General features: G+C 45.1%; 1 protein-coding gene across 4 annotated transcripts in view; it reads left to right on the forward strand.

Moving 5' to 3' along the window:
• The window catches only part of STS (steroid sulfatase), a 182,944-nt gene that overhangs the window by 22,459 nt on the left and 145,243 nt on the right, over positions 1-15,242 (forward strand). Inside the window, exon 1 of one of the 4 annotated variants that reach the window (XM_068532745.1) lies at positions 332-424. The exons of the other annotated variants lie outside the window; for them this stretch is intronic. The gene's annotated coding sequence lies outside the window, so the exon portion shown is untranslated. Of the gene's footprint in view, positions 1-331; positions 425-15,242 lie in introns of those variants that run through there. 4 annotated transcript variants of the gene reach the window in all.

Consider the following 15,242-nt stretch of genomic DNA (forward strand, 5'->3'; position numbering starts at 1 on the left):
CGATGGGGAGGAATCCAGCTGGGACAGGTCGCATGAACTCGTAGGAATGCACTTCAGAGGGAGGGTCAGCCCTTCCAGTGGCCTGAAGCCATCTCTGGACAGTACCAGCCGCAGGGGAATGATCTGCCCCTTTGACCTTATCTTTCTCTCTACATTCCTTGCTGGGAGGGACCAGAGAGCAGCCAGAGGCGCAGTGAGTGATCCATGAAGACACCAGAAGCTCTTTCCTCATTCTCTCCCTTCCCAGACCACCAAAACCACGCCTTCGCTCACGGTGACTTACCCTGGAATTAAACCTGCAGCTTTGGAGTTGCACTAGGCATTGAGTTTTGGGCTTTAAAGCATTCAGTGACCAGAAGCATCCCCGGATGGACGTGCTGGAATTTTGGCCCCTGATACTGTCTGTGAACCATCTCTCCAACGAGTAAGTTTTATAGAGACATCCCGCCCCCCCTAAGACCAAATGTCACCTTTTGATGATGTCAGAGTCATGCTTATTCAGGTTAAAATAGATTTTCAGGTTTCACCACACTATCATCCTGGGTTTCCATGAAGAACGGGAACTATGTCAGCAGCTGCTACATTATGTATTAATTATGTGAGTGCCTGCCAAGAGCCAGAGGCACACAAAATAATTAAAACTGAGGAAGGTTTTATTTATAGACATGGAAAACAAAGGTGGAGATTTAGTCTTTACCTTTTTTTTTTTTTTTTTTAACCTAAACAAAACGAAATAATGATGGATGAGAGGGGACAGGCCAAAAGAGAAATGCTGACAGTTATCTTTACCGGGGTACACATGTCCCCTAGACGTGTGGGCTGAGGCATCCGGGCTCACTTCCTCTGTGCTGCTTTCCGCCCACCAGGCTCAGGGCTGCCCGGCCGACTTCCTCACCCTGGGTGTTGGCCGGGAATGCCTTCCTCTGGGCTCTGTGTGCCGCGTGCCGGGGGAGCGAGACACGTGATAGTCAGGAACTCAGGTCTGCTGTGCTGCGGGCCCTGCACAGGGCGTCCGGAACACATCCGGCCTCACCCGCACCCCGGTGCCTCCTAGTGGGGGAGCAGTGGTCCCCACGTGCGACGCCCACCTCCCCACTGCTTTCCAGCACCCCCAGCTTCTCCGCCCACACGTGTGCACCTGCCACACCTGCCTGCTGTGCACAGCGGCGTGGACACTCCCGTGCACACGCGAGATGCTCTGAGTAAATGTCCGCTTTTTTTCCCCCCTCCCACTTCAAGGTGCCAGCAGGAAAAGAAAGATCACGGTGCAGTATTCAGAAATGATAGACGTGTCCGTCTGATTACTGCCAAGGTGTGACTGATCATTTCAGGAAGCCCAGCTCCCCTCTGATTTATAGATGAGGCACTAGGGGCCTGAGGGAGGACCACATGGAGAAACAGGCGGTTAAGTAACTTTTTTATGAGAGCTTCCGGTTATCCGGAATGATGACTTTACAGCCAGTGATATAAGTCCATAAAACTTTCCCGGGCTGTCCAATGACTATTCAAAGCCCGGGAGCTCTTGGCTGGGGTGCTGTCCAGTGCAGTCAGTGGGAAAGCTGTGTGAGGTCCCTGCGGTCAAGGCACCTTCTCTGTGTGCCAGAGAATAGCTCTGTCTGAAAGCCTCATGAGTTGGTGAGTTGGATTTTTTTTTGTTGTTGTTTCTGGGAATGGTTACTTTGTCTATAGGTCCCTGTTTTGTTCCTTTTCTGGAATAGTTAAATAATACATGGGGTAAGAGTTAATTACATAAGTCCAAGGGCCAAGTGTTAGCTATGGGCAGATAGAGTTTTGAGTTATCTGGTGTGGGACTAATGAAAGTATGTGTTTTATCTGGAGTGTTACCTTTAAAAAAAAAAAATCTGTAAAACCACCTGCAACAATTTATCTGATATGTATTCACTTGTTTGTTTGCTCCGGAAGGAGGAGGTCTTGTGGGAGAGGAAAGCAATTGCCTAATAGTCTTTATTTGTTTCTTTCTGGATGAAATTCATACTTTGAAAACACCGGTGGGTAAAAACAAGAAACCTAAGAGGAAGTGAGTAAAGAGGTGCACTTCCTGCTGTAGCTTGACTCAAAAGAGAAATTGGGTCCATTAACCCTACCTATCAAAATATTAGAACCACTGCTTCTGAGTTGGATGCAAGGAATATGAATGAGAAGTATTTGCCATCAAACGTATTCCATGAAAGACGAGTGTCATTCTCAGCTAAGTACTTGCTGCTTTTCCAAAACATAATTTTGAGAAGGAGTTAATAGCAGTTCCACTTTTTTTTTTTAACCTTTTTTCCATGTCACATCTTTCTTTTCTTTTTTTTCATACTTAGGAATTTGGTATTTATTTATTTTGGTTGCGTTGGGTCTTCGTTGCTGCCTGCAGTCTTTCTCGAGTTGCGGCGAGCGGGGGCTACTTTTCCTTGCAGTACGTGGGCTTCTCATTGCGGTGGCTTCTCTTGTTGCTGAGCACCGGCTCTAGGCACGCGGGCTTAAGTAGTTGTGGCACGTGGGCTCAGTAGTTGTGGTGTGGGCTCTAGAGCGCAGGCTCAGTAGTTGTGGAGCACGGGCTTAGTTGCTCCGCGGCATGTGGGATCTTCCTGGACCAGGGCTTGAGCCCGTGTTCCCTGCATTGGCAGGCGGATTCTTAACTGCTGCGCCACCAGGGAAGTCCCACACATGTTTATTTTCTGTTCTAAATATACAGGTTCAAAGTCTGGCATGAGCCACTTGAATCTGTGTCCTGAAAAATGACAACCAGATTTCCTACCTACTTCAGAGGCGTGTACGTCTATCACTGAGTGTGTCCTCAGGACCATGGCTTCCCCCACTCCTTGTGGCTGCAGTGGCTGTGTTTTCGGATGTGCTGTTTATTATTCCAGTGTTTGGCTACATAGACAGGGTTTGGCTTCTGTATAAAGGAGCTGGGTTAAACAGGGAATGAGTCTGTGGTCCAGAAATCAACCTGTCCATGCTGCAAATGTACGTCAATTACAGAAAAAATCAGCATCTGGGACAGTGTGTCCTTTGCAATGCATGCCATACATAATCTACCTGTTATGAACCAGCCAAATATATTATTTTTTTCCCCCAGAGATAGATGCTCAGAAATGCATGTAACCCCCGTTCAGCCTCACCCTCCGCGTTTCCCTTGTGAATGAATGATCGGAATGAATTAAGATGTCTAGTTCTTGCTTACTTTACTTCTTATCCAGATATCAACAGATTTCCTGTCTACATCAGTTTTGTCCTTTGTGCTTACCCTTGCAGATTGAATGAGGGCTGATGGAAACAATTGCCATCCAAGATGATGTTACTAAAAATGGTGAAACTATTTTATTGAAAGATTACTCCGCGACGTGGTTATTTGCCATAGGGCACTCTGTGTGTTCACTAAACCCATGGCAATACCTGACAGATTATTCCTGTGAATTGGTGTCTCCAGGGTCATTCATATTTCCCAACTGAGATATTGCCCCATTTTCATTTATAATGAGATTTTAATATAACAACTGATGCCATCAGGATTCAGACCTGTAAAAGCTTTCACTGCATGAGAAAAAAAAAAAAAAAAAGACATAAAGTCTTCCTCTATTTGTATTTAAAAGCTAAACAGTAAATGTCAGGCATCATCCCTTAAAAGGCTGGATGAAACAGGCATTAAAAGTTTGTGGGTAAAAATCCTAAGCCGTGTTCTCCAGACCAGTCGCCACCTCTGTTGTTTTCTTTGCTTCTTGTCTTCTGATTAAAATCCCCCCCTCGTTTGGATATTAACCTTGTAACACTCGATCAGTCAGTCAGTGAACTCTTACCTAGCACCCCTGGGATCCAGGTAAACAAAGGGGTAGCAGTGATGAAACACAAGGGTAGTCTCACCTCCAAGGCTGTCCAAGATGGAAAACAAAACTTGGGAAATGTCGCAAGTGCCAGTGTCAGGGATCATTAAATGCCTATCATGAGCAGGAAGTGCAGGGAAAGACACACTGCTGGGCTCAGCTAGGGCAGCCGGCTTGACTGTCAACTCTGGTAGAAAGCCTGCAGGTGAGACCGAATGGGTCCCAGGTCCAGTGTTCCTCTTTAGTGGTTCCAGGATGGGGGGGGCTGTCTTGTCTACAGGTAGATGGAGAGTTGGGGTGGGGGTGGGGTCTCCTTTACAGTTGATTTGTCTACCCCAGGGTTTCTCAGCTGCAACACTGGAAGACGCTTTGCTGTAGGGACTGACCTGTGCGTGGGGGATATTTAGGGTCCACCTGCTAGATGGCAGTATCAACCCCCCTCCCAAATGTGACAACCAAACATGTCTCCAGCTGTTGCCCCATGTCCCTTCAGCTCCAGATGACAACCACTGACCTACGATAAGCATTTAAAATGCACAAGGCACTATTTACAATAGCCAAGACATGCAAGCAACCCAAGTGCCCATCAACAGATGGTTGGTTAAAGAAGATGTGGTACATATATACAATGGAATATTACCCAGCCATAAAAAAAAGAATAAAATATTGCCATTTGCAGCCACATGGTTGGACCTAGAGTGTCTTATGCTTAGTGAAGTAAGTCAGACAGAGAAAGACAAATACTCTATGATACCACATGTATGTGGAATCTCAAAACTAATACAAATGAATGCACATGCAAAACAGAAGCAGACAGAGGAAACAAACTTAAGGTTACTAAAGGGGAGAGGGACGGGGGAGGGGCAAATTGGGGGTATGGGATTAACAGATACAGACTATATAAAATAGATAAGCAACAGGATTTACTGTATAGCACAGGGAATTACAGCCATTCTCTTGTAATAACCTGTAATGGAATATAATCTGCAAAAACCCTGAATCACTATGCTCTGCACCTGAAATTAACACAACGTTGTAAGTCCACTATACTTCCTAAAATAATAGAATAAAATGCATCGGGCAGAGCTTTGCGGTGGAGCAAGTTTCCTCGGCCTGGGCACTGCAGTGCTGACTTTTGGGGCCGCATCACGCTCTGACGTGGGAGCGTCCTGTGCACCGTAGCGGGGTTGAGAACACCTCCGCCCTGGTCCAAACATTGCCGAAGGCTTCCTTGGGGAGGCAGAGCATCCTCTGCTTAGAACCTCTGAACTGGAGACAGGAAGGGGCCCCTGGAGGCCTGACGGAAGCGGGAAGAGGGCCCCTGTGTCCTGTTCGCAGCTCTTCCCCCAGGTTTCCTGGCAGCTCCTCACTTCTGCTGGAGGATGCCCCAGCTTGTCTGAACTGAGTCACTGGGCCAGGGTTTCCTGGGTCCCTACCCGCCACCTCTGTCACAGATGAGGAGACTGGGGGGTTATGTGAGTTCACGGGATTGGCCAAGATATTCTTCAGGGTAGGCGGGCTTTGCCAGGGCCCGACTTCTTCAACTGCTTCTCTACAAAGCCCTGCCTTCCGATCCACAGCCCTTTGTCTGTAACCAGAAGGAAAAGAAAAAGATTGGAAGCCCAGTGTTCGCCAGCCATGCTTGTTCTGAACCAAGGAATGTAAAACTGATGTAACGTTGAATAGTCTTTCTTTAGCCGACAGAATGCAAGTATTCATCGTGTTTATCGCTGCGGAACCATTAATATGTGTGATTGCAGGTTGCTTTCTAAAACTTTGCTCAAGGTATATGGATTACATGATATATTTGAAGATATAGTATGTGTGTGTGTGTGTGTATATATATATGAAATATGAAGTAATGGTGAACATATACATATATAGATATTTATATATATGAAGGTAATGGTGAACATACACACGTATAGATGTATTACATCTATATATATGAAGGTAATGGTGAACATACACACGTATAGATGTATTACATCTATATATATGAAGGTAATGGTGAACATATACACATATAGATGTATTACATCTATATATATGAAGGTAATGGTGAACATATACATATGTATTCCAGTTTTATTGCATGACAAATTTATAGATATTCCAGTTTAACTCAGATATCGTTGACCTTAACATTGTATACCTTTCAGATGTACAACACAATGATTTGCTATGCCATGTGTATTGTCAAATGATCACCACCATAATTTTAGTGAATATCCATCACCTCCCATGGTTACAAATTTTGGTTGTTTCAGTTGCTAAATGGTGTGTTTGACAGAATGAATGCTTTCAGTGTAGAAAACTACTGTGTCTGTTATGAGTGCCAAAAGCCGTCCTGAAGGCAGCTCAGTGTTGGAGGGGGTCTTTGAATCCTTTTAACAAATTAGTTTTGATTTCTATTTTAAAGCCATTACTTTCTAAAATCCAAAAAATTCTGCGCTCTGAAACACACCTAGCCACACTTGTTTGTGTTTTTTTGAGACCGAGGCCTTGGGGTTGTAATTGCCAGCAGGGCAGGGTTCATTTTTAGCACGTGGTGACCTTGAACATCAGATGGTGTTTGCACTCTGTGGGTTTTTTTTTTCCATTTACTGTATCATCGTATGCTCTCTTATACCCTCAGAAGCAGCTTCCGCTGCTTAAAACCTCATGACCTTTCTGCACCGTCCAAGCTTTGCAATAATGTGAAAACACTCAGAAACCTAAATGCAGCCAGAAGAGTTGGGCAGAACGACTGTGCCTTTTGGACCCTGTGCTCAGAGCTTCTGTGCCCCATGTGCTCAGGGGGCAGCTTCTCCCCCGCCTGTGCACCTGAAAGGCAAAGAACCCCTAACTCAAATGGACCGTGTGGGTTATGAGGGCCCAGCCTGGTGTTCTGTGGCCCTGGAAGTACTAAACTGAAAGGCACGTATTGACTTTGAAAAGGCCAGCTATGTGATTCCGTTAAAAAAAAAAAAAGTACCAAGTCCATTTCTGGTTAATTAAGAAGAAGGGAAAATTGTCGTTCGGCGAGCAAGCGTGTATGCCTCGGGGTCAGGATTTCCCAGCCTGGGCACAGTTGATCTGTGGGCCTGGGGAATTCTTTGTCGTGGGATGGGTCTTGTGCATCGTGGGATGTTCAGGCGCATCCTTGGACACCATCCAGGAGATGCCAATAGCACCTGCTCTGTTGTGAGAACCAGCATGACTCCAGACACCACTAACACCTCTGGGGGGGTGGGGGCGGGCGTTGGGGAGGAGCTGCAGAGTCACCCCTCGTTGACAACCACCCGGCTAGAAAAAGCATTTAGGAATTAGTAAGACAGAGCTTGGACTGAAAGCACAATGCTCCGCCTTGGCACGAATGATACCTGGGGCCGGATCGCTCTTTTGTTGGCAGTGCATTGTGGGATATTCATATGCATCCCTGGCTGCTACCCACTGGCTGCCAGTGGGTAGAAGGTCACAGCTTGTGAGCACAGCTGTGTTGCTTGTGGAGCAACGCCCGCAAGCTGTGACAACCAAAAATGTGTCCAGACTGGGCCACCTGTCCCGCGGAAGACAAAGTCACTGGGGCTTGACAGTCGTTGGTCTAGGCGGATCTTATATTACCTTAGGTGGGAATAATAAATCTGTTTTCTATAGGTAGTGTTGGGGCCAAAAGTTTTCCTGCCCCACCATCTTGTCACCCATCCCATGGGTGACTCATCCAAAGGGGTGTCGAAAGCCATTTGCCTTCCTGGGCATTCTGGGTCATGTCACATCATTGACATCTGCTGAGGCAGACTCACCAAGGTCGGCAGCACGCAATGGAGTCCAGGAACTTCTAATTGCAAATGAGTCCAGGTGAGGAGTTCATTAATCAAGGAGGCGATAGTCATAACTGTCTAGAGCTAGAGGGTGTACACTCAGGTTTTTTTGGTTGGAAGTGACAGAAACTCAATGCTCCCTCACTCAAACCCAGAAAGGGATTTTTCAGTTGCGCAGATGGGAGGGAGGCTCACAGAGTCAGAGGAAGAGCCCCAGGAACCAGGACCATTGGCCTTAAGGAGCTGAAAATTCTTTGCAAGTCCGATTGACATGACTTGTCGCTACTGTCTGTGGCTGCTGGTGGAGGGGACCGCTGTACTTGAGAGTTGCTGGTTTTGCATCCTGGTTAAATGCAGTGGTGTTATTACCGTTTTATGTACATTTGGGAGTGGATGTTGTGATAGTTATCCGTCACTGGATACAAATTACCGCACATTTAGGGGCTTAGAACAACATCCATTGATTATCTCCGTGTCTGTGGGTCAGGTGTCTCCGCATGGCTTACCTGGCTCGTCTGCTCACGACGGTCTTTACAAGCCTGCAAAATATTGGCCACAGTCGTATTATCACCTGAAAGCTTGGGATCCCCTTGTAAGCTCATTCAACATGTTGGCGGAATCTAGTTCCCTGTGGTTGTAGGACTGGGACCCTCAGCTCCTAGGGGCCACCCCTCCCTATAGGCATTTCACACCATGACTGTTTCTTCCATCCAGGCCAGGAGGATTGCAAATCCTCTGCTTGGAGTCTGTTTCCGAGGGATCACCTGATTAGGCCAGGCCCACCCAGTTCAGTCTCCTCGTTGAGTCCCACAAAGTCAGTTGATTAGGGACCTCAATCATATTCCTTCACTTTTGCCAAGTCCTACATCTCAGGTCCCCTCACACACACACACATCCTCAAGAGGAGAGGCTCACACAAAGATGTGGGTACCAGGAGGTGGGAGCCATGGAGGCTGTCTTGGAATCCTGCCTATAACAGATGCCTTTTTGTGGCAGGACCTGGGAGCCTAAATAGGATTTGGAAAATAGGTCTCTCTGGACAGCCCTTGCCTCCCTACACCCAGTAGACCCTAGTGACATCCTTCTTCCGTGATCCTAGCTACCAGGTCAGCTCTCCCCTCCCCCCAGCCCCATTCAGTCCAGCCAGGCCTTACAGCGGAAAGTGTTCTCTTATTGGTTGGAAGTTATCACTCCACTGCTGTCCGTGTAGTCCTTCCTTCTGTCCTTACGCAGAAGGTTCATTGGACCCGAGTCTATGGTCCCTGGGCCGGGCTGGTGGGTCCAGATCGTCACCAGCGGTGACCTACAGTCCTGTTTGCGTTCACAGTGGGGGGTTGGCATTTGTCCAAATCTCAGTTTGAGGCTGGAACATGACGCTAGTGAAATCAGAAGATTTGGTGGTGTTTTTTTTAAAAAGTAAACTTCAGCTTGATGTTTCTTTTTTAATGCTTTTATTCAAAAACTTGGGGTAAAATTCAACAAATTGCATATTAACCGTTTTAAAGTATGTAATTCAGAGGCATTTAGTATATCCAGCCACTTTGTTCAACTGGTGCCTCTCTCTGGTTCTAGAACTTGTTCATTATTCCCGCCACCAAAACCCCATACCCTTTATCAGTGCCCCCCAAACCCAACTTCCTTTCCCTTTAGCCTCTACCACTAATCTCCTTTCTGTGTCTATGGATTCACCTATTCTGGACATTTCCTGTAAATGGGATCACACGATATGTGGCCTTTTGGGTCTGGCTTCGCTCACTGAGCGTCGTGTTTTCAAGGCTTGTCCACGTTGTAGAACTCTGTTCCTTTTCATGGCTGAATCCTGCAGCATTTCATGGCTGGACTGCATTTTGTTTATCCGTTTACCTGTTGCTGAGCATGTAGGTTTTCACGTTTTGGCTCCTGTGAGCCATGCTGCCATGAGCCCCGGGTGTACAGATGTCTTTGAGAGTGTGGTTCCACTTCTTTCGGGTGTACACACAGAAGTGGTCTGGCCAAGTCACGTGGCCAGTCTATGTTTCGCTTTCTGATCAACTGCCGTGCTGTTTTCCACCTCCAGGTTTAACCTCTCTTCATCGTCGGGGTCCTCGTTTTATTTATTTTTTTATTTTTTATTTTTTTTCACACACACACACTGTATTTTATTTTTACAAGGGATAAATAGACAGACACCAAGTATTGTACATGGATGACCACAACAAAAGCAACAATGATTGCAATTACCAAACATGAAGCACACTCATACTATGTCATAATATTGACATTCAGTCCAGTAATCCTCCACTGTAACAGCTCCTTTACTTTGCAGTGAAAATTGATTTGTATATTCTTTGCCTCTGAGTCCTTGTGGGATTTTTTTTTTTAAATTCAGACAGAAAGTCACAAAAATTATACTCATCCTCATCAGTTCACTCAGTCCCATGTAATTAATTTTTTTTTTTCATCTTGATCTTTTGTTAGCACTTTTATGAGTTCATCAGTTTTTCATTAGAGTTCTGAAAATGCTTATTCATTCAGTTCAGCAGTACAGTCAGTTACCAGAAACCTGTACTTGTCAGAGTCTTTTCCATGAATTTCTTGAAGATGAAACCCTTTTATAGGAACATATTTGCAAAATCATCAGAGTACACCCAGAACTGTCTGTAAATGACAAAAGACTTAAAAATGACCACGGTTAAAGATTTGACGAAAGTTCATAATAATGCAGTTGACAAGAAAATTAGTTATTTCTGAGATATACATTTGAAAGTAATAACTAGGATTGTTACTTATAACATCATACCAGAACATATAAGATTTTTAGAAATTTCATGTAATGTCTGAAACATTTATATTAACATATTTCCATACATATTTCCATACAAATACAAATATAAGATTTTTAGAAATTTCATGTAATGTCTGAAACATTTATATTAACATATTTCCATACAAATAACCCAATGAAAGTTTAGTATTAGTTGTTTTGTTTGTTTTTTTATACTGCAGGTTCTTATTAGGCATCCATTTTATACACATCAGTGTATACATGTCAATCCCAATCGCCCAATTCAGCACACCACCATCCCCACCTCACCGCAGTTTTCCCCCCTTGGTGTCCATATGTCCATTCTCTACATCTGTGTCTCAACTTCTGCCCTGCAAACTGGCTCATCTGTACCATTTTTCTAGGTTCCACATACATGCATTAATATACGATATTTGTTTTTCTCTTTCTGACTTACTTCACTCTGTATGACAGTCTCTAGATCCATCCACGTCTCAACAAATGACTCAATTTCGTTCCTTTTTATGGCTGAGTAATATTCCATTGTATATATGTACCACAACTTCTTTATCCATTCGTCTGCTGGGGTCCTCGTTTTAGATGGTTGTCTCTGCTGCGGCTGAGCAGCCCCGAGAGGTAAAATTACAGCGTCTCCTGTCAGAATTTGTGTTGAGGAAGATGCAGTTTATCCGTGAGAGAGCGCTTGGCACAGCCTCAGTTTGTATCCTGAGCGTTTGTAAGACTTGTTTCTATCTGGCCGGCAGCCTGTTGGGAAAGGTGGGACAGCAGAGGCTCAGCTGGAATACAAGGAGGCGGGGGGGCCCAGAAACAAGTCACCTGAAACACAGGGTCACATGGTCCCAAGGTCACGGAAGGAGGCCCCTGGGGTCCAGAGAGGCCATCAAACCTGTCCTGGTGGCTGGAGATGGGCTTGAAAATCCGTAGGGGCGATTCCTGGTCCGGTTGGGAGTTGCCGTTGGGTGGGGCTGCTGGTGTTCCAGATGGTGGCAGGGATCCCAGGAGTCTCGGAGTTGTTGAGTTGAATCTGCTCCCCAGCTTGAAATGGGCCACGGAGCCGGGAGTAAATGGGGTCCTCTGGGACCCTCCCTCCACCTGCCTGTTCTCCATCACACGTCACCTACCTCTCTCCTGCGTCCTGGCCTCCCTCTCCTCTCCACCCACAAAGTGTTACCCCCATCCCAGCCTGCCTTGGTCTGGGGACAGAACTGGGTGTCCTGAGGTCCAGGGGATGGAACCAATGGCCCATCACCTTATGAAGATTCAAATTCCAGTTAGATCAGGAGCCTTTCTCTCTGGGTTGACTGCACTAATTTCCATCTCTCTTCCAACCCCATTTCCTTACCCTCAACACATACAGTTGTGTCCAGTGGACACATTACGAGATTAGGGATTTTATCAAACACGGTAGTGTGAAAGCGGCTAAGTGACTACTTACAAATTATTTTCAGCAAAAGAGAGTGCTCCTGGCCACTGCCCAAGCATTCATTAGGACATGAAGCCTCCTAGGGTACAATGGTGTGTGTGGAATATACGTGGTGCCTAATTATATATTCCATAAGAGCCATTGGAAGAATCAATATGGTGACTCCAGATGGCCTTCTTTAAAGAATTGCATAAATGCCATACATTCCCAGCTACCTTTGAACATAGCTGCCACTGAAGTTTTCAAATGGAATGTCTGTTCCTGTGATTTTTTTCACTTCTGCATCTTTTAAGCTGAATGAACCTTGTGCATAAAGTTATACTTTGAGTAGGATTATTTTTTCTTGGTTCCAATAGTGAGCTAATTAGAGAGGCTAGTGTCATTTTGACCTGTGATAAGTACATAGCAGGGATATTGGGAATCCTTTCTGTGGTCCTTTTATATTTTCCTACCAATGTAACAGTTGGTTATTTACCAATTTGCTTGGAATGCTGCCCACAGTTAGTCACTTGTATTCATAGACTTGTTTGTTTTTCAGTAAGACTTTAAGGATTTCCTTCTTCACCAAACCTGTAGTCCCCTATTGCATCAGTGCTGTCCCAGGAGAATTTTCCCTGCAGCACATAATTAACTGCATTCTCAGCTTCATCATCATCTCTTGCAGGAAACACTTCTGCTTTTCCTGCAAAGATGCTCGGTGCTGCTTCTTCCTCGGCTGTTGGAAGAACAAAAATTCATGAAATGAATTTGTCTCCACGTAGTTGAAAACCAAAACGGATAAGCCATTGCTACGTTCATAAAAACATGTTTAACCAATAGGGCTCACTGTCTGTTTTCCATGTATTATACGGTAATCATTGAATTTAAGTAAATTTGATTGGAAAGAATTAGCATCCAGCCTTGGCAGCCTTTCAGTGATAAAAATATGCCTTGAATTAAAAACTTGGACAATGCCATGGAAATAATCTTGAAGATACTGCTGTCTTTGGAGATCTTACTAAAAATCATGACTTTGGACGACTCATGAAGCCTAAGAGTATCAGGTACTCATTTAAAACAGGGGCAATGAAAAGCATCATGCTTGCCCCCCAGAACCCCGTGTACCTTTGAGCCACCATGCCTGCACCGTGTGCAGAGTCTAGAAGCCTCATGAAGCCAGTCGTTGCTAACTCTGGCCCTGAGCCACTGCCCTGAGCCATTCCCCACACTCCGTCCCGTTACACAGGTTACTCTGTGGGTCAAACCCTGTTTGCTTTTCTGTCTTGTTTCTGCCCACACGTTGTTGACCTTTCCTGAGACCTTAGCTTCTCTCAGCCGTGCTGGTTCCACATCCTGGTGGGCTGCCTCAGACAGACGCTGGGGAAGGTCCTCCCAAGCGGACGTGTCCCTGCCAGGAACATCAGGAGACAGGTCAGTCACACACACACGTTCACATTTAGCAGAAAGAGAGAAAAAGAATAAAACGTGTAAAAGTCCAACCACCTTATTCAATTTACAGTGGCACACAAGGGCCATTCTGTTCTAAATTTACCTATGTACTTTTTAAATTCAGTCTGTGTTATTTTTCTTTAAATGATGTAACGCCTGTTTACAGATATTTTGAGGCGTATTTTACGTATTTTGAAATTCACCCACTTGCACCATTCAGTGGTTTGCGTTAAATTACAAGTTGTGCGATCATCACCATAAATCAGTTTTAGAACGCTTTCATCACCCCAGTGAGATCCTTTATGCCCATTTCTTTTCATCCCCACTCCCACCCCGTGCCTGAAGATGTTTTTAAGAAGTCATATTTTTCTCAGTTTCATCATATTTCTTGGAACCCTGTGATTATTGCCCTCGGGGATGTTGACAATCATCAGATTATATCATTCTGCTACATGACCCTATAATCCTTGTCTTACAAGGTCCCAGAGCTAATCGCTCAAGCATGAGGAGATAAAACTTAGATGTTCTGCACATCTCCATGCCCCTCACAGCTTGGAATGCTTGTCTTTTGTCTGCCTTCACACTAAATCATCTGACCTTCTTCTGCCATTTTCGCCGTTTTCTCCTAACTGCTTGAAATTATGGTCATTTCCAAAGGAAAGGTATATGGACCAATACTTAGGTCCTTAAGACTGATTTCCCTTATAAACAAGTCAGTGTCTGTTAATGAGATGATCATTGCTTGTATATCTCAGACTGCTATCATTTGAACAAATGCACAGTTATTTCAAAAGGCACAGCTAATTGTAGGAGTAAGGGAAATGCACTGAATATGGGCAACTTACACAGTTGTAAATAAAATCAAAACTTTAAATCTGGACATGGAAGCATGCTAGGGTATTATTTGGTAAGGATTTTCAAAAGAGAGAAAATACCAAGTGATATAATTTGCAATTATACAGTAGACTCCCAGGCCTGGTCCAGGCAGTGAATAATGAGTTCTTACCGATAGATAATGAAATTGGCATAGAAGCCTGATCTACTGGTGATCTGGGACTTCAGCTCCTGGACATCGGCTGGAAGTCTTGCCCAGCTAAAAGCTTAATATCTGATAAAGTCTCTTCTTTCTGGAAACTTTATCCCACAGATAAAATATTGCTCTGAAATTGACTGTGATAAACCAGGAAGAATTGGTTGGTGGAGCGAAGTGATAGAAATCCTCAGAAGGAAGTGACCTCTTTTAAAATCTGTAATAGTAAATGGCCAACGCGTGCCCTGGGGTTTAGAGTCGTTCAGATAAAAATAGATAATATCTCCTCGCCAGGGACTCTGAAAAAGGAATGACTCAAGCATTAAAATGGACTCAGACATGAACGTCTGCCATTGCAATCACAAATCCGTAAAGGGTCCAGCAGAGGAGGGAGAAAGCAAGAAATCGGCATAGCAAAATAGGGTTTCCCTCTAATGAGCCCAGACTTTGAAAGGGAGTATTCGGGAGGTTGGGGAAGGGCAGAGAATCACGAAATGAATGACTTCAGTTCTCCATCATGTCAGGAAGACCAAAAACCCCAAACAAAATACTCACCTGGTGCTCTAGTTCCCAAGCCTACCTGGGCAATTTCCGTGCCCTTGGACGGGATAGCATGCCCACTGCATCAGACCTAATCCTTAGGAAGGTAAAAATCCATTTAAACAGCACCTGTATTTTCAAAGTTCTGAAGCCGTACCGGCGGACGTCGCGGAGCCGCACCTGGAATCGGCCCTATTCGCTTTATGTATCTGACTCCAGATGGTGCTGATACGTTTCTTGGAGACCATCGCGTGGAAAGGCTCACCTGGTCCACTGCACAATGTTGACTCACATCCTGGGCTGTGCCTTCGGGATTGCTTGTTGTTTGATCTACTCACACGAGCTAAGACCCCTTTTGCATTACCCGGCGTTTTAGATCCAAATCCCTCCTGGGATCCCCCAA

The sequence above is a fragment of the Eschrichtius robustus genome, chromosome X (assembly GCF_028021215.1).
Source record: "Eschrichtius robustus isolate mEscRob2 chromosome X, mEscRob2.pri, whole genome shotgun sequence".
NCBI lineage: Eukaryota > Metazoa > Chordata > Mammalia > Artiodactyla > Eschrichtiidae > Eschrichtius > Eschrichtius robustus.